Source organism: Hemicordylus capensis, chromosome 2 (assembly GCF_027244095.1).
Source record: "Hemicordylus capensis ecotype Gifberg chromosome 2, rHemCap1.1.pri, whole genome shotgun sequence".
Lineage (NCBI taxonomy): Eukaryota > Metazoa > Chordata > Lepidosauria > Squamata > Cordylidae > Hemicordylus > Hemicordylus capensis.
Genome location: NC_069658.1, coordinates 54082169 through 54109381, shown reverse-complemented (window position 1 = coordinate 54109381; position 27213 = coordinate 54082169). Strand labels below are relative to the sequence as shown.

Genomic DNA, 27213 nt, shown 5'->3' with positions numbered 1-27213 from the left:
ATTTGTTTGTTTGTATATTTATTTATCTTATTTGTACACCACCCCAAACTTCCATCTCTGGGCAGTTTACAACATAAAATGAGTTAAAACATAAATAAATACCTTGAAACAAATTTTAAACCATTGTCTAGTTAAAATGTTGGGTGGGGGGGAAATGTCTTTAAAGACTTTTAAAAATAGCCACTAGCCTTGAGTGCTATATTCGACCTCCAGATTCAGAGGCAGTATGTCTTCAAATACCAGTTGCAGATTGCTAAATTTTGTTACACATTGACCAAACTAAGAGAAGCTAGAGCACAGCAATTGGTTACTGTCAAAGATTCCTGATTTTATATATTTGATGACATTTTAGACTTTGTTTCCATTATTTTCTTTTTACTGTGTATATTCTGCATATATTGATGTTTGATCTAAGATCGTAAATAAACAACAACAAACATGTACCAGTTGCAGAGGAACAATGGCTGGAGAGAGGTATGCCTTCATCTCTTGCTTGTGGGCTTTCCAGAGGCATCTGGTGGGCCACTGTGGGAAACAGGATGCTGGACTACATAGTCCTTGGCTTGATCCAAGGAGGATTTTCATATCTTCTTAATATACTGTCCAAATCCAAAACATGTAAACATATAAATATTTCACTTTAGGACGCTATTCCATTGGTTTCCAGGTTATCAACATATAGCTTAAATGGCCAGATCTGCTTAGCTTCTGGAGTAGGATTATGTACCTCCTCAGATTGCAAGTTAAGGAATCTTAAGGTAAGGCTAGGATGGAACAGTCCCCAACACCTGGTTTTCTATGTGATAGAAATGTTGTCTATGCCCCTAAATCTGATGTGGTTAGGGTTAGGGTTTGTGAGAACTAAGCTTTACCTTCAGGTAAACATGCTTAGTATCGCCCAAACTATTTTCACGAAAGACTCAATAGTAATGTTCACAATGAAGTAACTGGCATCAAAGCATGTTTTCTTCTGGTTTAAATAACAGTGTTATTTTATGCATTCTGGATATGGAGAATGTCTTGTTAATCAACAAGATATCTATGGAGAATGTCTTGCTAAAGGTAAAGTGTGCCCTCGGGTCGGTGTTGACTCCTGGTGACCAAAGAGCCCTGTGATTGTCTTTGGTAGAATACAGGAGGGGTTTACCATTGCCTCCTCCTGCACAGTATGAGATGATGCCTTTCAGCATTTTCCTATATTGCTGCTGCCCAATATAGGCATTTCCCATAGTCTGGGAAACATACCAGCGAGGATTTGAACCAGCAACTTCCGGCTTGGTAGTCAGGCCATTTCCCTGCTGCACCATTAGGTGGCTTAGATCTTGCTAATGAACAATAAATAAATAAGGGGGGAAATGGCCCAACAAATTTGGCACATTTGCCTCTTCCTCTTTCCATTCCCAGAGAAGAAAAAGAAAACAGGCTTTCCCACAATAAATTATTTTATTTATATAGACATAAATTTAGACATTGCACTGGGGACGTGATGGAAGTACCTTCAGGGGACCTAAGGCAGGGCTTTGCCCTCAAGCTCTTTGAAACTTAGCACAATCTCTGAGTGAAGAGGTTGTGGGGGACTTCAGCCGTGTGCTCCTTGTGATGTAAGGTAACTGTGCTCAACTTCCTTTTTGAAGATTTTCAGTGGCATGTTGATGTATGAGCTCAGCATTTGATAAAACTTCACATTTATATTTAAGCTCAACAACAACAAAATCAAAGGACAAGTGGAATAAAAAACTTAATAAATGCAACTGATTTAGATATTCAAGACAATATCTAGGGATGAAAATTAAGATTATAAATAATATTTGTATAGTAATTGTCTGTGCTTTGATGCACAAAGAACTTAGAGTTATTCATACATGCATGTAATCAAGGGTGCAGATAAGTATTTGAGGAGTTCCCCTGTTCGTTTTATTGAACTCCTCCTAATGTGTTGCCTTTTCACTTCTACTTAAAGTGCATTTCCTCTCTCCAATTGTTAAACTTTTATCTCCATGTTAAAAAGTGCTTTTCTTTCCCCTCAGAACATATGTTCTACCCCTCTAAATGCACCTTTCCTCTCCTCCCTGAAAATTTGAGTTGCTCCTCAAGCTTTCCTTCTGTCTCCATTCCTGCATGCAATTACTTGATTTCTCATCCCTTGATAATTATATGTCAAATTACATGTAGCAAAAAACAAAACAGAAACAAACACTGTGGCCATGATCTATAGGAAAATTCCTATGGACAAGCTCCACCGAAAGCAATGGAAAGTATGTGTGTTGGCATTTACTGTATAAGCATTGCCTCTGGTCTTGTCTAGGGCATGCTGGTCTGTATACAGTATGTTTGTATCTATGTTTGGGTTTGGGGGTGGAAACTAAACTCCTCCCTCCTTCTAGATCTTTACTTGCTATCCTGAATTCAAGCTGAGAAGTTCTCCCTCTTACTGAATAAGAGACTGTTAGTCTGTTTATTATTTTCTTAGGCTATGTTTCACTTAATAGTAAATATCAAACACTAGTTTCTCAGTTAAAGTTGCCTTCCTGTACAATTACTAAGAAAGGATAAATAATTTCTCTGCAACATTGGGTTATGGGCCCAGTTATGAAGCAATAAATTGTGAAACCAAGAGTTTGTAGGCAAGGAAGCTGGACAAGATGACCATTTTTGCATCTGTAGGGAGGCATCCCACTGTTGGACTACTCAATGAAACAAACTATAGAAGATGGTCCTTCAGAGTGAAGATGTGCTGAATATTTTTTGATTATCTTGTGTTTTGAAAGAACAAAGACAGAGGAAAAAAGAGAAACAGTGAGGATGGGATTCAGCAAACAAGCAAGCCATGGGACACATATTTCTGACTGTAAGTGATTCATTAATCCATCATATAGAAGACTAAAATACAGCAAGAGAGATGTGGGAAAGACTAAGTGGGTATTTCAACAAAGAACCCTGAATAGTCAGGTTTCTCTTATGCTGCAGTTGTGTAGTAAAAGATTCAAAGTGTTATGGTCCAGGCCTGATTTATATACTAAATATGCTCACTAGCTAGCATACAAAACTAGGCCTGGCTCATAGTGTCACCAAGTGACGAAGTTCTTTTATATGGTGACCATGTAGAATCTGGGCGCAAGGAAGAAAGGAGATCAAACCAATCCTCAAAGATTCAATGGGCTTGAGTATAAAAGAATAACAACATCAATTCTAGTTGAGCAGAAAGCAGAACACTCTATCAATATTACCAACAGTATTTAAACAGAACATCCTAGCCAGTACCAATATTCAACCAGTGTTCCTAACTACCATATGTGTGTGTATTAAATCTTCCTAGAGCCTAATACAATTCAGATACAGACGGAAAGGGGCGGGGTAAGGAAGGCTGAGGGCTGGCATGGTTCAGGAATTAGTAGAGGAAAGGGGGGGAGGAGAAGGAGGGGAAAAGATGGAGGGACCCAAGGCTTGTAAGGAGCAGCATATTACCAGGACCAGAGACTTGAGAGCGGTGGATCTCTTCCACTGAAGGAGCGAGGTTCTTGGCTGGAGACAGGAGTTTTTGCAGTTGCTCAGATCACGGCTGAGAGTCAGAGCGCCATGGCTGGGGAAGTCTTGGCTTCTCACTGCGCAGTAGAAGTCACAGACAGCCCCTGTCCATGGACAGAGTTCCTGCTTGTTGCCCCGCGGCTTAGCAGCAAACTCTGGGATGGTGTGTGAGCAGCTCTTGCATGTAGGCACAAGATTGCTTGTAGGCACAAGACTGTGCATCTGCCATGTCCAGAGACTCCTTCTTATAGTGGTTCCATCCTTTGATGTTCATTTGAGTCTTCTGGATCACAAAAGGCGTCTATTCCTGCTATCCTCTGAATATTGTCTTTTAATTACCAAAATTAGCTCAGGATATTTGGTCAGTCCAGAGAGATCTCAATCTCATCTTCTGTTAGCTGCTATCTTGAGGAGGGGACATTGCCCAAAGCAAATCTGCATCTCTGAGTTGCTAGCCCGGTCCCAAAAGGTGTTAAAAGTCAGGAGTTAGTGAGAGAATTAGTTTTATTTGTGTGAGACAGGAATTACATTATTTCTTGTGTACCTCTATCTAGTGTGTATTTATAACAAAAGAATATTCAAAGTAACATCAAAAAGGGGCACATGTGTGAGGCAAGTTAATCAACACATTTGACTAAGGCAGAAGCATCCTGTCAGTGATGTAAGGGGATTACTGGACAGCAAGTTAATTTCAGCAGTGTGAGACTGGTAATTAAGCTTGACCCATTGTGTCTCTTGTGAGTTCCACAAACACTGAAAAACAATGCTAGATTACCACTGCCTCTACAAATCATTTACCAGGCGTTACCCAGGCAGATCTGGGTGTCATGTTCACCTCAAGTTCAGGCCTTTAATTGAACTCTTAATATAAAATGAAATCAGACACAAGCCTGAATTCCATATACTTCTGAGTTGGTACCTTTAAGTCCAAGGTTGGGGTACATGGTCCGTAACAAAAGGGGGAGAGAGTTTGCAACAGCACATATGCTCATTTCTGGGAATACTGAGAGAGTTGGAGCTGCAGGAGATAAATATGCCTGAACCAGCAAAAAATTGACTTTTGCTTAATACCTTGCCTAAAGAATATGAGAATATTGACAATTTTATGCATATTAAATAAAATGTGACTTTGAGTTTTGTGCAGGAATGTTTGCAAGAGTTTAATTTGAAAAAGCAAACACAAAGGGATGAATCAGTTAAAAATCAAGCCTACAAAGTTGCTGATGGTAGACAATGTTTATATGTGGAAGAACTCTGTATGTGAGGAATGCTTGTCTTAGTAAAGAGCAAGGGAATTATATCTTATATTATACCAAGGGAATTATACCTTCCCCTGGCTGGGGGAGGCTGGGGGCCAGTGTGGTCCCAGCTTCTTCCTCCAGGGTACTCTTTTGAGGAGCAGGTGAGGGACCATGGGTGGGGAGGTGGAGTGGCTTTGGTCTATAAGAATAACCTTTCCCTTACCAGGATCCCTGTTAGAGTGTCAGACCATATTGAATGTGTGTACTTAAGTCTGGGGACCAGGGATAGACTGGGACTTCTGTTGGTGTACTGATCACCCCGCTGCTCAACAGGGTCCCTAACTGAGCTGATGGACTTGGTCTCGGACTTGGTGTTGGAGTCCCCCAGGCTTCAATGTTCACTTCGGGACCAATTTGTCTGGGGCGGCTCAGGAGTTCATAGCAGCCATGACGACTATGGGCCTATCCCAAGTGGTCTTGGGGCCGACGCACATTGCTGGTCACACGCTTGATTTGGTCTTTCACTCTGATCAGGGTGGTGCTCTGTGGGTGGGGAATCCTGTGATTTCCCCATTGTCATAAACGGACCACCATCTGGTTAAGGTCGGACTCACAATCACTTCCCACCTTCACAGGGACGAGGGACCTATTAGGATGATCCGCCCAAGAAGGTTATTGGATCCAATAGGATTTCAAGAAGCCTTGGAGGGATTTAGTGTTGGCTCTGATGGTGATCCTGTTGATGCCCTGGTGGAGAATTGGAACAGCAAACTCACTGGGGCACTACACATGATTGCTCCGACCTGCTTCAAAATTGGCCCCTTGGTATACAGAAGAACTACAGGGGCTGAAGCGGCAAGGTAGACAACTGGAGAGCAAGTGGAGAAAGACTCGGCTTGAATCAGACAGATTGCAACATAGAGCTCATTTGAAGACCTATGCTCAGGCGATACGTGCGGCAAAGAAGCAATTCTTTTCTGCCCGTATTGCATCCACAAGTTCACATCCAGCGGAGTTGTTCAGGGTTGTGAGAGGGCTAGTGAGTGCCCCTCCTCCCTTGAATCAGAATCTGGAACCATCTACCACCAGCTGTGATGTGTTTAATGAATTCTTTATGGAAAACATCTCTTGTATTTGGGCCAACTTAGACTCCGTCTCCACAATTACCTCAGTGTCTGCGACTCCTCTTGTATGATTAGGTTGGATCAGTTCCAGTTTGTGACTCCTGAGGATGTGGACAAGCTGATTGGAATGGTGCGGCCTACCACCTGTTCTTCTGACCCTTGTCCGACATGGCTTATATTATCTGGCAGAAGGGTTGTTGTAGAAGGCCTGGTAGAGATTATAAATGCATCTCTGAGGGAAGGTAGGATGCCTCCTTGTCTTAAGGAGGCAGTTATTAGACCACTTCTGAAGAAGCCTACCCTGGATCCCTCAGACTTGAACAACTACAGGCCTGTCTCCAACCTTCCATGGCTGGGCAAGGTAATTGAGAGGGTGGTGTCCTCCCAGCTCCAGACAGTCTTGGATGAAACTGATTATCTTGACCCATTTCAAACTGGGTTTTGGGCTGGCTATGGGGTGGAGACTGCTTTGGTCGGCCTGATGGATGATCTCCAATTGGCAATTGACAGAGGAAGTGTGACTCTGTTGGTCCTTCTGGACCTCTCGGCAGTTTTTGTTACTATCGACCATAGTATCCTTCTGGAGCGTCTGAGGGGGTTGGGAGTTGGAGGCACGGCTTTGCAGAGGCTCCACTCCTACCTCTCGGGCAGGTTCCAGATGGTGTCCCTTGGAGACTGCTGTTCATCAAAATCTCAACTTTTGTATGGTGTTCCGTAGGGCTCCATATTGTCTCCAATGTTGTTTAATATCTACATGAAACCGCTGGGAGAGATCATCAGGAGATTTGGTGCAGGGTGCTACCAGTATGCTGATGACACCCAAATCTATTTCTCCATGTCAGCATCATCGGGAGAGGGCATTACCTCCCTAAATGCCTGCCTGGAGTTGGTGATGGGCTGGATGAGGGATAACAAACTGAGGCTGAATCTGGCTAAGACGGATTCATTGTCCGGGGTCGGAACTCGAGAGATTATTTTGATTTGCCTGTTCTGGATGGGGTCAAACTTCCCCAGAAGGAACAGGTATGCAGTCTAGGGGTGCTTCTGAATCTGAGCCTCTCCCTGGTGTCCCAGGTTGAGGCGGTGGCCAGAAGTGCCTTCTATCAGCTTTGGCTGATACGCCAGCTGCGTCCATTTCTTGAGGTGAATGACCTCTAAACAGTGGTACATCTGCTGGTAACCTCCAGACTGGATTACTGTAATGTGCTCTATGTGGGGCTGCCCTTGTACGTAGTCCGGAAACGACAGCTGGTCCAGAATGCGGTAGCCAGGTTGGTCTCTGGGTCATCTAGGAGAGACCATATAACTCCTGTATTGAAGGAGCTACACTGGCTGCTGATATGTTTCTGGGCAAAATACAAGGTGCTGGATATAACCTATAAAGCCCTAAACAGTTTGGGCCCTTGGTAATTAAGGGAATGCCTTCTTCTGCATGAACCCCACCGCCCACTGAGATCTGCTGGAGCGGTCCGTCTGCAGCTGCCACCGGCTCGTCTGGTGGCCACTCAGGGGTGGGCCTTCTCCGCTGCAGCCCCAAGGCTTTGGAATGCACTCCCTAGTGAAATAAGAGCCTCCCCATCTCTGACAGCTTTTAAAAAGTCTTTTAAAACACATTTCTTCACCCAGGCTTTTAATTAATGGTTTTAATGGTTTTAATGCTGTTAATGCTGTTTTAAAGTATTGTTTTTAAATTTTTTAAATTGTTGTAATGTGTGTTTCCCTCCCCCCATTTCTGTCTTAACGAATGTTTTACTTTGTTTTTATTCTGTTGTAAACCACCCAGAGACGTAAGTTTTGGGTGGTATAGAAATGTTTTAATGAATGAATGAATGAATGAATGAATAATAAATAAATAATTCTCAACAGAGAAAAGCTAATAAGACTAAATTCCAGAAAACTGACTTTCTAACAAACAAACTTGAAATAATATGCAAAAGTGAAAATAATGAAAATAACGCTGAGAAAGATGAAAAATTGTGCGCTGCAAAAGAAACAATCTGCAAGGTTATGCAAGTCAAAGTAGAAACAAAATATATTTGAATACTGGAGCTACTTCACATTTCTTCAATAATTTGCAATATTTCTCTGAGATAAGCATGGGACATAAAAGTCTTATATACATTGCTATCAGGCAGCAAATCTTTGCAGGACAGTTTATCTGAAGTGTGAACTTGGTGCAAACAGAGTGAATGGAGTATGCATTACAGGGGCATACTATGTTCCAAGTATGCAAAACAGTTTAATGAGTGTAAAAACAGCTACATGGCATGGATGATTGTAGAGTTATTTTCAGAAGGGACCATTGCTTTATTTTCAAAGAAGGAAAATGTCTGATCAAAGGCATGTTGAAAGATGGTAAACTGTGTGAAACAGACTGTGAAAGAGAAATGTTGCAAGTGAGTGTGCATACAAAGATTGCATGAGTGATTTGGGCATTCAAGCAAGTAATGTATTTCAAAAATTAGTAAAAGAACAATTGGCAAGAAACCTACAGGTTAAACAATGCAAATCTGAAGTGAAATGCATTGTAAGTGTTAAAGTGAAATCAACAAGGGGCACATAATCATCAACTACAGAAAGGCAATCCAATGAGGTTTTGGATTTGATTCATACTGGTATTTGTGAGCCCTTCCCATTAAAGACACTAGGAAAGAATAATTTCTATTTCCTTACTTTCGTAGATATTTTTTCTCACTGTAGGTAGTACACTTACTTACTCAAAGAGAAAACTGAAGTGTTGCCAAAACTTAAATAATATGTGGCTAGAGTAAGCAACACATTTGGAAGAAAACCTAATACTTTGTACACTGATAATTGTGGGGAATATACTGGGAAGGATATTGAGCAATATGTAAAAGAACAAGGAATTAAACATCAGAGAACAATACCTTATACTCAGAGGAAAATGGAGTGGCAAAGAGAAAGAACAGAATTTTGATTGAAATGTCTAGAAGTATGCTTCTTGACTTGGGTCTGGAAAACAAATGAGAGAAGCTGTAACGACTGCAACTTATTTGCAGAATAGAATTCCAACAAAAACTACTGGAGTAACACCCTTTGAACTGTGGAATGGGGAAAAATCTAACTTAAAGCATATTACAGTATTTGGATGCAAACCATATGCATCTATTCCTAAAGTACTAAGAAGAAAATAAGACTGCAGAAGTGAAGAGGGAATATTCATAGGTTATTCACTGAACAGCAAAAGCTACAGAACACACGATCACATCACAGAGACTGTTAAACTGCATAGAGTTGCATATTTTGTTGAGGCAAAAGTCAAATGCCAATGTGATAGTGTGTCATCCTCTTGCCATGGGATGTGGTGATAGCCACCAGCTTAGATGGCTTTTTAGAATTTTAGACAGATTCATGGAGGACAGGTCTACCAATGACTACTAGTCTGATGGCTGTGGGCCATCTCCAACCTCAGAGGCATGATGATGATGATGATGATGATGATGAATTCGATTTCTATACCGCCCTTCCAAAAATGGCTCAGGGCGGTTTACAAAGAGAAATAAAACAAATAAGATGGCTCCCTGTCCCCAAAGGGCTCACATTCTAAAAAGAAACATAAGACACACACCAGCAACAGTCACTGGAAGTACTGTGCTGGGGGTGGGTAGGACCAGTTACTCTCCTCCTGCTAAATAAAGAGAATCACCATGGTAAAAGGTGCCTCTCTGCCCAGTTAGCAGAGAGGCACTCTCAATAGGGGAGCAACAGCCAGGCGCGGGCCGTGGATGTGCCTCTGGGGGAGGGGGCGGTGGGTAGCTTCTTTAAGTGTAAATGGAGCCGGTGCTCTGTGCTACCCAGCAGCCCCCGCCACAGGGAATCATCTCCACCACTTACCTGGCTCCCACGGAGGTGAGCCCCCACCAGCGGCCAGGTGAGTCGTGGAGGCGATTCCCTGCTACGGGGGCTGCTGGGTGGCATGGAGCACTGGCTCCATTTACACTTAAAGAAGCCACCCTCCACCACCCCTCTGGAGGCATGTTCAAGGCCTGCGCCAGGCAACAGCAGGAGAGAGGGCATGCACATACCACTTGCCTGTGGAATCCCCAGAGGCATCTGGTGGGCCACTGTGTGAAACAGGATGCTGGACTAGATGGGCCTTGTGCCTGATCCAGCAGGGCTGTTCTTATGTTCTTATGTTATGTAATGTGATGTCTGACTCTGACCTGGGTTTTCCAGTAACTGAAGAGGCTGAACAGCAACCACAGCAACAAAATGAACAAGTAATCATAGACTATGATATAATAGAGAATTGAGAAAAGGAGTGGAGATTGGGACAAAACCAGAGTGTTCCAATCAAGAAGGGGAGATTGAGATGGAACAAGAAGTGAGATGCTCAAGCAGAATCAATAAAGGGATCCCACCTAAAAGATTACCATTGGCTGTCAGAGAAGAGAAAATGCGAGAACCTACAGATGGGCCCAAAACTGAAGGCATGCCTGATTCAGAGGCAGATAAATGGCTGCAGGCAGCAAAATAAGAGATTGCATCACTTTGTAAGAACAAAACATGGACATAGTAACACAACCCTTGGTTTTTACAACCAAATGTGATGCAGAAGGGGTTATCCAGTGATATAAACCAAGATTGGGTACCAAAGGTTATGCACAAAAATATGGAGACGATTGTGAAGAGACATTTGCACCTGTGGTCAAATATACATCCATTAGACTGCTACTTACTATTGCTGCATCAAGGAGGATGGAAGTACATCACCTAGATATTAAAATAGCATTTCTATATGGTGACATTAAAGAGGATATATGTATGAAACAACCACCCGGTTTGGAGAAGCCAGAAAAAGAAGCATTGGTTTGTAAGCTTCAGAAAAGCATAAATGGACTAAAACAAGATGTCAGAGCTTGGAATGGAAAATTAAACCAACTGCTTCTAAGAGAAGGATTCAGGCAAGGAAAAGCTGATTCCTGCTTGTATACAAGGCTCAGAGATGGAAGATGGGCACACATTCTCATATATGTTGATGACTTGATAATGTGTCATAAAGAAAAGACAGATCATGATGTGCACGTGAAAAGTTTAAGTAAAGAACTGGAAATTAAAAATCTGGGAGAAATCTCCTATTATCTAGGTATTCAAGAAAAAAGGCAAGAAGACTGGAGTTTTACCCTAAATCAAAAACAAAAGATTGTGGACTTGTCTTGGTTTGATAGAAGCAAATAAACACCCCAATTAAAGTGGGTTGTCTGAATGAAAAAGAACCACTGGAAAATAACAACAGATACAAAATGGGAATTGGAAAGTCCCTGTATATATCAAATGTTTCATGACTAGACATTGCAGCAGTGGTTGGGATATTGTGCAGAAGAATGAACTCACCAACAAAGAGAGACTGGACTGCAGCTAAAATTACTGGACGTATCTAAAAGGCATGGCAGATTTAAAGTTACTGCTACCTGCCAGTAAACAGAGATGATCCCATATGTGCAGGCAGCCGTGGGCAGGGCAGGGAGCAGTTTACTTAAAAAGCAGGTAAGCAGGTACTTACCTGCTCCCAACTCCACTAAACTGGTTCCGCTCAGGCACCCAAGCCAGTTCGGCACTTCCCTAAGGAGGGACTGAACTGGTTCATGCACATCCCTTAGGTAGCTCTAAATAGTTTGGGACCGGGTTACCCAAGAGAGTACCTTGTCCCATATGTCCCAACTTGGACCTTAAGATGCCCTGCTCTGCCCTTCAGAGTCCCTGCTCCGAGTGCCCCACCAAACCAGGTGAGATGGGTTGCTACTAGGGAGAGGGCGTTCTTTTAGATGCTAGGTAAAGACCTTTCTGTTCACTCAGGCTTTTTAAATTTGATTTTTAAAACGGACTTTAAAAACCAAGTTTTAAAAATTGTTTTGTACTGATTTTGTATTTTTGAGTCTGTGTTGTGGTTTGATGCATAAGAACATAGGAAGCTGCCTTATACCAAGTCAGACCACAGGTCCATCTACTTCAGTATTGTCTATACCAGGGATTCTCAACGTTGGTTCCCCAGATGTTATTGGACTTCAACTCCCATAATCCCCAGCCAACGGCCACTGGGCCTGGGAATTATGGGAGTTGAAGTCCAATACCATCTGGGGACCCAACGTTGAGAATCCCTGGTCTACACAGAATGGCAGCAGCTTCTCCAAGGTTGTAGGCAGGAGTCTCTCTCAGTCCTATCTTGGAGATGCCAGGGAGGGAATTTGGAACCTTCTGCATTCAAGCATGCAGTTTTATGTGTTTTTATTGGACATTTTAATCTTGACACCCAGAGAACAATTTGTTATGGGGTAGCTAACAAATACAATTATTCATTATTTATTTTTAATTATTATTACTAGTGTTGTCTCTGCTCTTGTCCAGGCACATGCTTGTCTGTATATGTTTGTGTCAATGTTTGGGTTTGGGACTATGTTTGAGGCTAAGCTCCTCTCTCACTGTCCTGAATTCAAACTGAGAGGTTCTCCCTCTCTCTGATTAAGAGACTGCTAGTCTGCTCATTGTTTTCTTAGCCTATGTTTCAGTTAGTAATAAATATCAAACTCTTGTTTCTCATTTACAAACTCATTTCTCAGTTAAAGTTGCTTCTTGTACAATTACTTATAGAGGGTAATTAATTTCTTTGCACACCAGTATGAACACAAGAATGTATGTTCATATGTAGATTTTATTAATTAAAGTAGGACATGCACAAACCAAGTTCTCTGCAGATTCTGCCCACATGCTTCAGAATTTACTTGTGTTAAACAAAATAAATTAACCACATTACATTGTTGCATATTCTTGTTCTGTAGGTCACATAGTATAACATGCTGCTGATTCATGACTTGTTATTTTAGCCAGGGTTGGTAGCAGGGAAAATCTTACTGTACTGCTGGCCACTGCTAGCGTTCAAGTAAGTGCTAATACAGTAACTATGGGGAGTAGCTACTCTGGAAATCTCTACAAAGCTACCTTTGAAATTTGGATTTTAGGAACAAGGGCTTTTAGGGAAATTGTACCTCCAGAAATAAAGGGAGCTATATGGTTAAACGTTTTGTCCACTAGGTGGTGCCTTATCTCTTACATTACCTACTATAATTATAGTGTAATTATTGGATGCTGATAAGGATTATCAGCAACTCTTTTATCTAGGTCATAAACAGCCCTGTGTTGCTGTTTTGGTAACTGTCTGATAAGTAAAGAAGTCAGTAATTAGGGTCTTATGCAAGGCGATGCTTCTTAGATTAGGGAATCTTAGAACGGCTGGCGTGACCTCATCAAAGCTCATGGACTCAGCTTCTGTATTCCCAGCTACCACATCAAACAGCAATACACACAATAGAAAATTGAGTACAGGATCAAGCCACATATCAGCGAGGTTAGATTTTCATCATTAATCTGAAGATCTATTATTTTCTGAAGAGTGAATGTTAGCAGTGCCAAATTGGGTATGCCAAACAGACAATTTCTATTTCAAAATAAGGATAATGGGAAAATTTAATTTCAGTTTTAGAAACAGTAGGATTGCCATTGCCACCTGTTTCTGGGAAGGTTCCTGTGCAGCCTCATGAGAGCCAGAAATTTAACAGATGAAACTTTTTCTAGCATAACTGCACGGAAAAGATGGCCCTAGGTGTTGTCTTAATTATCCACATAGTAGCAGGTGTCAGTATTTAAAACATTATTTTGTTTATTTATTAGTTGAATGCCTAGTTTACTTGTAATTCAGACTTGAATCAAATACAATATCCCCTCCTCTCTCCATATCCAATTAATGCAATGTGTTAATGTTAAAATAAATAAATGTATAACAAATGGTATCACATTTATTTGTTTGTTTGTTTGTTTGTTTATCAGTCAGTATGTTTATTTACGGTCATAGACCAAAATTTGTTTGTTTATCAAATATGTACACACACACACCAAACTTTCATCTCTGGGTGGTTTACAGCGACATAAAACAGGTTAAAATACAGGAATAAAAACCTTAAAACAATTTAAAACTGGAGTCAGATTAAAAAGCTTGGGTGAAGAGGTAAATCTTCAAGTGCTTTTTAAAAGTCAGAGAAGAGGAGGCTTGTATTTCGGGAGGGAGTGCATTCCACAGTCTTGGGGCAGCAACAGAGAAGGCCCATCCCCATGTGGCCACCAGACAAACCAGTAGCAACTGGAGACGAAGCTCTCTGGATGATCTCAATGGGCGATGAGGCTCATAACAAGGAAGACGTTCTCTTAAATACCCAGGTCCTAAGCTGTTCACATGAACTTTAATGGCCAAAACCTTGGTACTATCGGTACTACCAGTTCGGTACTATTGGTACTATCCAGATGGGCATATTGAGGGAAAAGTCTAGAAAAGCATTAACCAACACATACCAGCAGAGTTACAGAACCACCATTATCCCCAGCCAGTATATTCTGCAAGCTTTTTTTTAAGGAGATGCACAAATTAAGATGTTTCTATGTTATAGTTATTCTCCAGACTCCTATGTGACCCTGTCAAAATCCTCACAACTCACGTATTCCTGCTCATACTGCAAGAAAACAGCGGTCATGTTTCTTGTGGAGAAATCTAAGCTATATAAAGTATCTGAAAAATGGCTTTTCTAGAATGCAGCAAATTTCAGATACATTCCTCTGTATCTTTATCAGTGAATGGTTCAGATATATTAGAGAGTGTGGTGGCAAGTAATATAGGGTGAGGGTAGGGAGTATGTAGGCCTCAGATGATGCTTTAGTAAAGGGACCAATTGCCTGTATTCCAAACCCATGCAAAAGAAAGAAGAAAAGAAAGAAACAGAGAGTTGAAAGGATCACCATTCGAAAGCTTCAGTGCTCAAAACGTTAATTTGATGTCAGCCCTGGTAGGTTCATTCTGAGAATCCTTCAGTACTTGGTAAATCAGGGTTGCATCAGTACTAAGACAGAGTTCACTTGCCATGTATGATGACCAACCAGGAGTTTATTACAGGCGACTATAAAAGTAGCCCAGGTGAGCACTGTTAAGCACCTGGTGGCAGGCCCTAGTACAGGGATGGTCAAATGTGGCCTCCCAGCTGTCACTGATCTACAAATCCCATCATCCCCAGCCACAATTTTGTGGCTGGGGATGATGGGAGCTATAGTTCTATAACACCTGGAGGGTCCTGGTCAAGTTTGCCCACTCCTGCCCTAATACATACAGGGGCATAGTGACAAGAGAGCAAATAGGGGCAGCGTCCCTCAAATGCTAATTCTGCCCCATATGCATTGTTTGCCAGAAACCTCCTTTATAGTCACCCAGCCCTCCTGCCCTTGCAATGTTTTTTCCTGCCTCGACTCCACAATGAAAAATCTCTCACTGCACCTATGGATATCTGGCTAGTGGTCTGTTTTCGCTTAGCAGGTTACAAGTTGTGCAGACCTGTTCTAATACCCTTTTACTTAATACAATGCAGGTGTTGTCATGAGGAGATGCTCCTCACGGCATCCCTGACTGTGGGATACTTCTGAGACTCCAAAATAAAAATAAACCTCATTTTAAATGCTTGGTTTTTTATGACTTCTCACATGAGAAATCACTCACATCTTTGACTGGCAGATGCAATTGCATATATGAGATTACAAACATATGTTATTGGTGTGAAGGCAGAGTTCACGATACTGGCCTTCCAATGAACTCCCTTTTCCTGCAGAGAAAGCACATGTCATGCCTCAAACCTAGATGGCCTCATGGTGCTGATCTTTGCATCTAAAGCCTAGATCTCACAAACAGCAGGGCAGTAGGTAAATCTGTTGCAGATTGTCAGTGGGGGTGAATGCTCTTCCACCCCACCCCAACATAGAAAATGAGATGTCAGTGGAAAGGCTTAGCCTAACCTTTTCCCCAACTCACTAATTTTCTGTGTGTAGTCATCCCAACCCCCCCATGGGAAAGAAATACACCTGCAACCTGAATACACCTGCAAACTGAAGTGGCAAAGTGAGCCATCATTTTCTAGGTTTAGAGACACAATTTTAAAATTAAGCAGACACCATAAAGCAGACGCATAGCCCAGAAGCATGAAGCTATTATTTCTTTTCGATCACAGTCAATAGCATAGCATCTGTGCTGGCACTTAATTAATTTCAGCTTTATTAAATAGATATGTGACCAAAGGCTTTCTTCCAAGCAAACATATTTAAGTTGAAGATTGGCTAACTGATGGCCGACAGTTGGATGCTGTGCTTGTAGGAACATAGGAAGCTGCCATATACTGAGTCAGACCATTGGTCTATCTAGTTCAGTATTGTCTTCAAAGACTGGCAGCAGCTTCTCCAAGGTTGCAGGCAGGAATCTTTCTCAGCCCTATCTTGGAGATGCTGCCAGGGAGGGAACTTGGAACCTTCTGCTGTTCCCAGAGCGGTGGCTCCATCCTCTAAGGGAAATATCTTACAGAGCTCACACTTCTAGTCTCCCATTCATATGCAACCAGGGCAGACCCTGCTTAGCTAAGGGGACAAGTCATGCTTGCTACCACAAGTCCAGCTCTCCTCTCCAGACTGGACTTGTGCTAGCTATTCACACTAAATCTGGAGCTTGCATTCCCTACTACGTGTTGTGCTGGTGCAAACATGTTTGCATATGCGCATCAAGGCGGACAGCCTATGGCACACTTCATTCATTGCACACGGTGAACTTGTGCACAAAAGCACAGTTTCAAGTATCTCCGTGATTCTGCAAGGCAACACAATCTTTGGCACTAACGCAATTTTCTTCATTGTGCAAGCACAGCATTAATCAGGTATCAGCCAGTGAGTGTCATCCTTCTTGCAATGCCAAAGGTGTCATTTGTCCTTCCATTTAAAAAAAATTGCTGCAGAGGGCTCAATTCAGTTTGGGAAGGGGACATTGAGCACTTTCTGCTTGTGCCATGATTTCAGTGAATATGCTCCCCACCCCCACCCTGAAGCTGCCATTTGCCTAGAGAGCAAGGATCCTAAATAGCAGCTTTGCAGGAGCCTCTTTTTCAGGCTGTAGTGCAAGGGAAAGAGTTAAATGCTCCCTACTATAGACAGCTACCACCTAATGGCCCAGTGGGGAAATGGGAGCATGAAGTTGCCTAGGGAGCAAGAGGTTGTTATAGGTGTTTCTTGCTCGTGCTGAAACACCTATATCAGGCAGCAGCAAGATAGGAAGGTGCTGAAAGGCATCGTCTCATACTGCACAGAAGGAGGCAATGATAAACCCCTCCTGTATTCTACCATGAAAACCACATGGCTCTGTGGTCACCAAGAGTCGACACTGACTCAACGGCACAATCTTTCCTTTCCTTTAGTATGGATTGCCGTTCCAATTCTGATTGTGCCCCCCCCACCAGCTGCTCTTTTAATTCAACACAAAAATGAAAGTGCAAATGACAAGTTTAGAGGCACATGTCATTCGATACAGAAACACCCCCAAATCTAGCTCTCAAGCAATGGTTTTCAAGAGACCTGAATCTCTGGGTCAGAAAGGCAGATGGCCTTTCTCAATCCCCACAAACTTTTCTCAACCATCCCCTGAAATAGTAGCCTCTGCTGCTGGTGAAGCCCTTTCACAGGATTTGCCTCTTTTTGCAGTTTACCTATTGCCTTGTGTATACATGTGTCTTCCTTTTTGTCATGGTTATATCTTATTTCCTTTTCTAAGGCAAATACCTTTTTTTTTCTTTTTTCTTTTGCAAAGCAACTCCTGACTCATCATGTGTGTTTGCATTCTCACACTCCTCTGCTTACAGTATCCCAGGGCACTGATGGAGAACAGGATCCTATTCCACACTGGTGTGTGTTTTTCTCTGGAATTCCTCAGAGTTCAAATGTCACTGATGAGAGGGTTGAGTTTGGCTTTGTTTTCTATGCGGGGAACATTATTAAGTCTTGTAGTCTGTTTGTGGCACAACCTCTTTAATAAATGAACCAAAACTATGTGTCATTTTCCTCCTCCCCTGCCCCCCACCAGTCATATCCTAATACCAAAATAAAGTAATAAATGGAAAATATTTCTGCATCATAGATCTGAACTTACACATGTAAATCATAGCTTTCTTTACACTGGTTCACCCATATATGCCCATGCTCATTAGATTTTTAAAAGTATTATACTTTTTCTTATACTATATTTATTATATTAGTGTACTAAATATGATACTATACCATTTATTATACTAGTATAATATAGTATTATTATACTTTTAATTCAAGTTTCCCTACTTTTTATTTTACATATTAGACCAAGGAAGGAATGTACTATACAAGCAATATAAATACAAAGAGGTGAGGATGAAGCAGGAGGGAAATGTGGGGGAGACCGAAGGTACAAAAGTGGAGCAAAGTCCCACAATCCATTCAATATGTAAGTGACCACATGTACATTACTTAACCACTGCAGTATCCAATGGCGATCTACAGAGAGCGAATGAATGATCACATCTCCAACATCACAGTTAGAACATTCATATTACTTCAACACAAACCCAGTGCTTTTCAATACAACTAGTACACACATTAAGCAATAAATAATCCAGAAATGTACATGCATGTGTGGGCCAGTTAGAGGTTTCAAGCCCTGCCCCCTCCAGGCACGCTCCAAGACATTTTGCTGCCTGAGACAGTGGACAATATGACACCATGATCCCATCAGTGGTAGGGGTGTGCAGAACTGGTTCAAATTGAACCCGGTTCGATTCAAACCAGCCCGGTTCAACTGGTTTGAACTCAAACCGGACTGGGTGCCAAAAAAGGGGGCCAGTCCAAATTAAAATCAAACTAGGACCCGTTTAGATCAAACCAGTTCGGCCCAGTTAAAGCCAGTTCAGGTGGCTATGCTTCTGAAGGGTAATCCAGTAAGGAGTTTCCTTTACAAGCAAAGGGGATTCCTAATTCTAAGGGGGTTGAAAGGGCAGGCTGGGGGCAGGCGAGTGAGAAGACACCTTAATGGCAGTGGTGCAGCGGTGGTAGCAGCTTCTTGGCAGCAGCTGCAGTGGTGGCGTCCCCAGGCCCTGCTGGCACTTCCCCCCAGCTGTGCGGGCTGGCAGGGGTCTGGTTCCAGCCTCCATGCATGTGCAGAGATCACACAAATGGCCTCCACGCATGCACGTTGGTCATGCAAATGGCTTCCGTGAATGCACAGAGGCAAGAACTTGGCCCCGGCTGGCCCGTACTGCTGGGGGGGGGGAGTGCCAGCAGGACCTGGGGGAGCCACTGTCACTGCAGAGCCACTGTGCTGGTGGTGGTAAGGTACCTTCTTGCCTGCCCTCCACCCGCCCTTTCAAACCCCTTAGAGTTAGGAATCCTCTTTGCTTGTAAAGGGGAATCCTTACTGGCATAGCCACCTGAACCAGGCCAAACTGGACTGAACTGGTTCTACCCGGTTTGACCGCATGAACCAAACCACCAGCCAGTTCTAAGGAACCAGTTTGTGGACTGGTGGTTTGATTTGAAGTCAGTTTGAATTCGGACCGAAGCACCCAGAACGGTTCCATGCACACCCCTAATCAGTGGGCAGGTGCTCAGCACTTCTGGGCCATGTTGTTGAGGCAGTGGTCATGGTGGCACACAAGCACTTTTCAAACCAGACTGCCAAGACAGGCAGTGGCAACAGGGGTGTTCCTAGCTTGTGTGGGGAAGAGAGAAAGGAAGAGGCACGCACCAGTGGGGCAAGGAAGGAAAAATGAACAGTGTACTGCAATGAAAGAGGCCTAAGTTGTGGTCCCTGTAGTATCGGGGGATAGCACTTGCTGCCCCCTGCCTTGCTTCTTGGGCACACACCTGAGGTAACCGCCCCACCCTGACTCCTGGAAGGATTGCCTCTGGCCCCCTCCCACCTGGTGGGCCACCAGAGAAGTGCTCTCCCACCACCACAGAGATAGTCTCAGTAATCAGCAGTGGTACTTTCTGAGGGCTTTGGGCCTTTGGCAGATGCCCAATGATGGCAGCCCGACACCAGCCCTGTAGAAGTGCCTCCTCCTAGTCAGTTCCTTCTACAGCCCTCATGTGTAGAGAAGCAGCTAAATAGAATTTTTCATTAGGTTTTCTTATTGTTATGTTCATAACTGCAATCCCTCTGCAAGAAAAAGTCACCGAAATCACCATCAATTTAGCACTAGAAAACTGAGGCTGAAATATTGTGTTATCTTCTGGGCATGGAGATCACACAGAGCTCCAACACTTGCTCATTTCAGTAAAGGGCAGTCTCATATACATATTCCTTTGGAAATAGAGTACTGTACTGAGGCAAAGGTTATTTTATTTTACTCTTCCATCCTGCTCTTCCTCAAAGCTACTTACATATGGTATGGTTCCCAGACAGTCATCTTTCAGGACCAGACCTGCTGCAGAAGAAATACATAATCTGCCTTCAGATCATTATCGGGGGCAGTGGGAAAGTTAACACTTTCCATACATATTGGAAAACGTGGGATTTCAATAACAACAATCTTTTTTAGCACTACATTTATTTACAACCTTTTTGACAATGCACTCAAAGTAGCTCACAATTGCAAATAATGGCTTGTGACAACTTCAGATAAATGAAGCGTCCTGAGATCTATGAAAACACACCAACAAAAACCAAAAAAGATTCACCCATCAAACTGAACACACACAATGTAGTCCAATAAATCTATTGTGAAAAATCTATGCAGTCTAGAACATGACAAAGCCATGAGAAATAATATTGGAGAAACAATCATATAACATGGGAGAAAAAATAATAAAGTCCATGATGTGGAGAATGGTAGAATGCATATGTAAAGTCCACACGTTGACCCGGTGACCTCAATTTCAAAATATATTTTTCAAGTGAATGTCTTCTTTGTTATGAACCCCACTACCCATTGAGATCATCAGGAAAGGTTTGTCTGCATTTGCCACCAGCTCATCTGGTGGCTACTCAGGGACGGGCCTTCTCCGTTCCTGCCCCAAGGCTTTGGAATGCGCTCCCTAGAGAAATAAGAGCCTCCCCATCTCTGACAATTTTTAAAAAGTCTTTAAAGATGCATCTGTTCACCCAGGCTTTTAACTGATACTGTTTTGATTGTTTTTAATGTTGTTTTAGACTATTGTTTTAAAAATTTTAAATTGTGTTTTAAATTTCTTGTTTTTGTTTTTAACTAATGTTTTAATGTTGTTTTTATCTTGTTGTAAACTGCTCAGAGATGTAAGTTTTGGGCCGTATAAAAATATGTAAAATAAATAAATAAATAAATAAATAAATAAATAAATAAATAAATAAATGGAAGTTTGTCCTGGTGAAATGTCACTGGTCCACATACTTCAATGTCCACAATGTTCTCTCTTACAAACCCTTCTAGAATGTTCTCTCACTCAAGCAAATTTTCATCAGATACAAAGATACTCATGAATCAACTTCCTAAAGCACAGATTATATACCCAATGAAAATTAGTGGTAATTGGAGAATTAGAAGTGTGCCTTCTTTGTTTTGTTATAGATTGCATATATTTTTCACAATAGATTTATTGGACTAAGTTATGTGTGTTCAGTTTTATGACAGCTTCAGCCCGCCAACTATTGATGGACGAAAACTCCCATCATCCGCAGCCACAGTGGTCAATAGTCAAAGATGATGGGAGTTGTAGTCCAGCAACAGCTGGAAGGCTGGTTATGCAGTCCTGGCTTATGATCTGGTAGATGTGATGCAAAAGGAAAAATGAATTGAGAGGGAAGAGGAAAATAAGCAGACACTTTCATAATGTTACTTAATAGTTACAGTGATCTGGCAGAATGGCCACTGAAGGAGATAGTTCTGAGAGGGAGAAACCAAATGGTAGTGGGTCCCAGGCAACCCAAGACAGAGAGCTCATCTATTCTTCTGATTACTTAAGACCAGGGTGAGTATATTCTAATTTTCTGAAATACACACATATGATAGCTCATTCATCATGGGATAACTCCATGTATTAACCGCAACTAATGCCTTGGGATTTTTCATTCCACTTTCAGCAAATGGATAACACGCCTCAAACTGTGATCAGGGATTGTGGTTCTTTCTGCTGCTGGAAGCCAATCTCACAAGTAATATTCCTGGCCCCCATTTCTGATCTCCATTTCTGTTCTATGATGAAAGTGTTTATCAGCCAGCTTTCCTTGGATGCTCTGCTTATGAAGCGACATATGGTCTCTTTAAAGATTAGCATGACTATAACAGCACACTACTTTGATTTAGTCTCTCTTTTTGAAAATATTTGATAAACTGCCAGCTCCCACTATATAACTTTGCTCAATATTGCTTCTTCTGTCACCCAACCAAAGGCAAAAGAGAATTGTTTATCCAACAGGTTTGCTGATGGCCCAGAGCAAAGGAAGTCATCTATTTATACTTTTGCATCTAGTACAGATGCTACATTAACATATTTCTGGGCTGTGTATTCCTTCAGTTCAGCTTGGTGGAGGAATGAAAAAGAGTTTGCTTCCACCTCCCCCAGGCTAGACAAGAGGGCCATGTCATTTCAGAGCCAGCCTGTGACATTTCACAGCCTGAAATGGGACACCAAATGGTGTTTCCCGTTCCATCTCCATTCTCTTTTTTTTTTTCTCCATTTAAATCACAGCCCAGTTCCTTTCTTCCTTTCAAATCTCTCCTTCTCTTTCGCTTTTCTGTTAGGAAGGGAAGAGGAAAAGCTGCATGATGCCTTTTTGCCTACCACCCTCTGCAGACTGCCCATATGGGAAGTGCAGGGTGGGCTGTCATGCTGCTTGTGAGAACTGGCCCACAATCTGCTGCCTCAGGTGATTTTCCTCATAGTACAGCGAGGCCTGGCCCTAGGATGCTGTGGCTTCCACACACCATTGGCTGGATGGCCTCTAGGCAGCAGGATGTCATATTGCTAGCTTGTTCAGAGCTGCCATACAACCATACACAATCAGCAGCCTCAGTTGATACATTCATTGCTGGACAGCAGTACATCATACGAATCATCATTCAGGCATTATAAAATAGCCCGGCTGTAGCTGTGCACAGTGGGGTGAAGGGGGAAGTTCTGCCCCTGCTGTGTCAATCAGCAGCGTGCTCACAGTTACAGTAGGACTTGTCTGAAAAGGACTGTCGAAATTGATCCAGTCTCCCAATGATTCAGACAAGCCCTACTGTAAGTGTGAGCGGGGCGCTACTGATGGACACGGTAGAGGCAGGTCCTCCTCTTTCCTGCTGCATACACCCACAGTGGGATTTCTCTTCTTCCAGCCCTATTCAAAAGTGTGCCTGCCTCCAGGTGCTCCTGACTGGGGAGCAGGTAAACCTGTCATAAGTTTCCTTATTGGTTGATGCTCCTGGAGGACCAGTCCACCTTTCTACAACAAAACAAAAAGCTGATTATTGGGTAAGAGGCTTTCTAATGTTAAAAATGGGGAGGGAATTCTTATGCTAATGTTGTCCATTGAGAGCACAGAGCCTGGAGTCAACCATCGCCACACAAACTGGAGGTCCTGGAGCAGTAGAGTCTTGAGAGGCAGCGAGGATGCGCAAGTTACTGAATTCAAAATGGTGCCTGCAACTTATAGTTAGGTAAATAAAATGGAAGCAGAAGGTGGAGATCTTTAGTGAGACTATGCCCACTTTGACCCCACAGAGAAACCACCCCTGCCCTTACATGGACGGGGTAAATTCACATCTAGCCCACAATAAAGAAACCACATGTCTAGATACCCTAAATGACTGTGCTGAGAATAGTTAGTTGTGGAATTGAGCAGAAGGAAAATGACCTTGAACTTAATTCTCAGTGGTAGTCAGGAATTGGTGTGAGATGTCAGTGTTGTAGAACTGATAGGGAACATTGACCATTGTGCAATCAAATTCAACATATATGGAAGTGAGAATTGCTAGGAAAGTCCAACAGAGACACTTTTGACTTCAGAAGAGGGAACCTCAAAAATGAAAGGACTGGTGAAAAGGAAGCTGAAGGGGAAAGTCAGCTGTTGGTGACAAGCCAGGAAAGAGATCTTGGGGGTCATGGTGGATAGCTCAATGAAAAGGTTGAATCAGTATGCAACAGCTGTGAAAAAGGCAAATGCCATGCTAGGGATAATTAAGAAGGGGACTGAAAATAGAACTGCTAATAGTATGGATACCATGGACAGCCAGGAAAACAAACAAATGGATCAAAGAACAAATCAATCCAGAATTTTTACTCAAGGCACAAATGACCAGGCTCAAACTATCATACTTCGGACACATTATGCAAAAACCCAGCTCCCTTGAGAAGTCCATAATGCTGGGAAAAGTTGAAGGAAAGAGAAGAAAAGGACAACCAGCAGCAAGGTGGATGGACAAAATTAAGACAGCAATGAAGGCACCACTGAGAGACTTTAAAGGCCAAGTTGAAGACAGATCATCCTGGAGAGAATCTATCTATGTAGTCGCCAAGAGTCGACACCAACTTGATGGCACTTAATCAATCAATCAATATTATGATGCCATTATACACACCTGTGATGTGGCCACATTTGGAATACTGGCTGACATATTACCACACAAGGAGAAATATTTGTTTGGAGCACTACCCACACTGCTGTGTCTGTATAAACACTGCTGATTGAGTGGTGGGAAATTTAAGACAGACAAAAGGAAGTACTTCTTCACACAGTACTTCATTAGTCTATGGAATTTGTTGCCACTGCAGGTTAAGATTGCCACTGTCTGGTTGGCTTTAAAAAGGGATTAGACAAATTCATGGAGGACAAGTCCATTAATGGCTGTTAGACTTGATGGCTATATGCTACTTCCAAGTTCAGAGGCAGGATACTTCCTAACACCAGCTGCAGGGGAAGAATGGCAGGGGAGAGAGCATGCATTAATCTTCTAATTGTGGGCTTCTGGTGGGCCACTGTAGGAAACAGGAGGTTGGACTAGATAGGTCCTAGGCCTCCAGCAAGGCTTTCCTCATGTTCTTATGGAGGTATAAGCCTAGGACTGCAAACATTGGACACAGATTGTTGGGAGCACAGAGGAGAAAGACTGCTCAGGGAGTGTATCACGTAGCTGAGGATCAAACCCACATTCTCCCCCATATGGGGCCCAAGCTTAAGTAATGTACTGGATCCAGAAGATCTTGGTAGCCATCCTGAGAAGGGCACATTACTAACTGAGGATGTGAAAGGAATGTGTGTATCCAGACATTGCACAAAACCGGAGTTACAGGTTACCAGCAAACCTGTAACTCCAGTTCCGTGTGATGTCTGAATGCATGCAACTACGGCCTCACAACCAAACCACAGGGTTCAGTTTACTTACCAAACTGGAATTTGGAGCTGGGATTACTCCTCAGTTTCACCACTCTAAACCTCTGTTAGAAGGGGCTGTCGTGTCATCTGCATGCATCCACCGCTATAACTGTGGTTACAGGTTATGTGACCAGTGAGAGGCCAGCTCGGAGCAGCACCAACAGCGGTTACGCTCTAGGGCTTACCCTGCACTCCATGGTGTATTCCCTGACTGGATGCCACACCCCTCCCTGCACACTTCCTTCTTCCTCTGCCTGCTAACAGGCACACCAGGCCCTGCAGCTCTTATAATTAAAGGGCCAGCAGCACTACCAGGGAGTACTGCTTGAAGTCTGCGATCCTTGTAGCAACAGCAGTGGTAGGTCTATGCTGGACGCACTGGACCTGTAGAACCCCCCCCCCACCTTTGTGAGCAATTTCCTGGAGCTGCGAAGCCATGCCCACAGCCTGGCACCGGCATGGCTGTACAAGCTTGGAGGACTAGAAAGTGGGAGCAGGAACTCTAACCTGTCTCTGTAGTTTTCCAAACTGAGAATGGGGGATTGTTTGCAACATGATCCCCAGTTTAGAATGTTAACTGCAAACTGCAGTTCGAAGCTAGTTCCTGTGATGTCTGAATGCAGCCTGTGTATGTACACACGTACACACACACACTTCATTATAACTGATACTTTCTAAGTAAGTCCAGCGAAGTCAGTTCAAGAAAAGGAATTTTTACTTAAGCCTGTAACGTCTCTCATCTGAATCTGACTGAAATTTCTCCTTGCTTTAATCAATGAATAGTTTCTCTCAGTATGAACTGTAAGGTAAGGATCTTAACAAAAAGTTATGATAATAAACCAGGCTCTTTCATGAATATGGGAAGAAAGGGGCCTTGGAAACCACCACAATTTTCTAAACAACCAAATGCAAGTTTCCTTTAGTGACAGATACAGATAAACAGAATAAGGCAGCTGTAAAAAGAATTCCCACATAAAATGTGCAGTTTCCCACAAATGAAACATCTCTCCAATAAAGAAATCACAGGCTATTTAGATGCTGCAAAGGATCTTCCTTGAGGGTTCTTCAGATTTTAAGAGGAAGAGACACATACAATCCACTAAACCTCACATTTAGTCATGGAGTCCAATTTAATATTTATTATATAAATATACTTTTCTTTATAGAATAAGCCCAAAATAGAAAAAGTTGCTCGCTGTGAATATGGATTAGACAAGCGTGCAAATTAGATTGCCTGCATTCAAACTGATTTCTCCAATTTCATGAACTATAGCTGCTCCTTTACATGGCAACCCATTAAGACTCAGCAAATCTTCCAGCAGTTGTGGAGAGGTTATCTTTTTGTGCAACCGCAGAGACCCACCACTGATCCGGGGGGGGGGGGGGCGGGGGGCAGGGAATGAAACCAATGATCAGGGTCACTCAGGGGGCATAAAGGCAGGCAGAGAACTATCTGCCCCCATCTTTTTTGCTTCCTAGGCAAATTAAAACTTCCACCGCACTACCCCATCACCTATGAGTCACGGCACTGTATAGAACAATTTAACAATAGCACATTACATTACCAAGAAGATGGCAATGCTATTTTTATTATTATTATTATTATTATTATTATTATTATTATTACTCACTATTATTACATGATTTACTCAATCATGTGCAGAATCTTTTAGATGTTTCTTACTGGATCACACACATTTTAATTTTCTCATGTATTCTGCTGCTCTTGTTTCTTGAAATTTATGGTATGATGCTGTCCTATGGCTACTGAGCCAAAGTAAACATACTGGCTTACTACTGCATAGCATTCTGCAGGCATTGTGAGCACCACGGGAACTGCTGTATGTTCATATTAGAGCATCCACATATTTGTGCAAGAGCGGTCTTGAGCAAGTGTAGGAAATTGTGCAAACACACGGTGGATGGCCGTTGGAAAGAATGGCTGTCCATCACACAACTGTGTTTCCACAATAATGCTTTTGTGCAACTGCGTGGATGGTTTGTAATGAGCACGCAGCAGTTTCCGTGGTGCCCACAGTACCCGTGGGACACTGTGCAGTAGAGTAGGTAAGCCACTATTACTATTATACCGCAGCTTTGC

General features: G+C 42.6%; 1 long non-coding RNA gene across 2 annotated transcripts; it reads right to left on the bottom strand.

Moving 5' to 3' along the window:
* Positions 1 to 319: 319 nt before the first annotated feature.
* Positions 320 to 25314, bottom strand: LOC128345008 (uncharacterized). 2 transcript variants are annotated; one of them, XR_008316180.1, is made up of 3 exons: positions 25123 to 25314; positions 8779 to 8863; positions 320 to 599 (listed from the first exon to the last, which is right to left on the bottom strand). It is a non-coding gene; the product is annotated as an uncharacterized LOC128345008 (long non-coding RNA). The 2 variants fall into 2 exon arrangements; XR_008316179.1 differs by lacking the exon at positions 320 to 599 and adding an exon at positions 7873 to 8264.
* Between the last annotated feature and the right edge of the window lie 1899 nt (positions 25315 to 27213).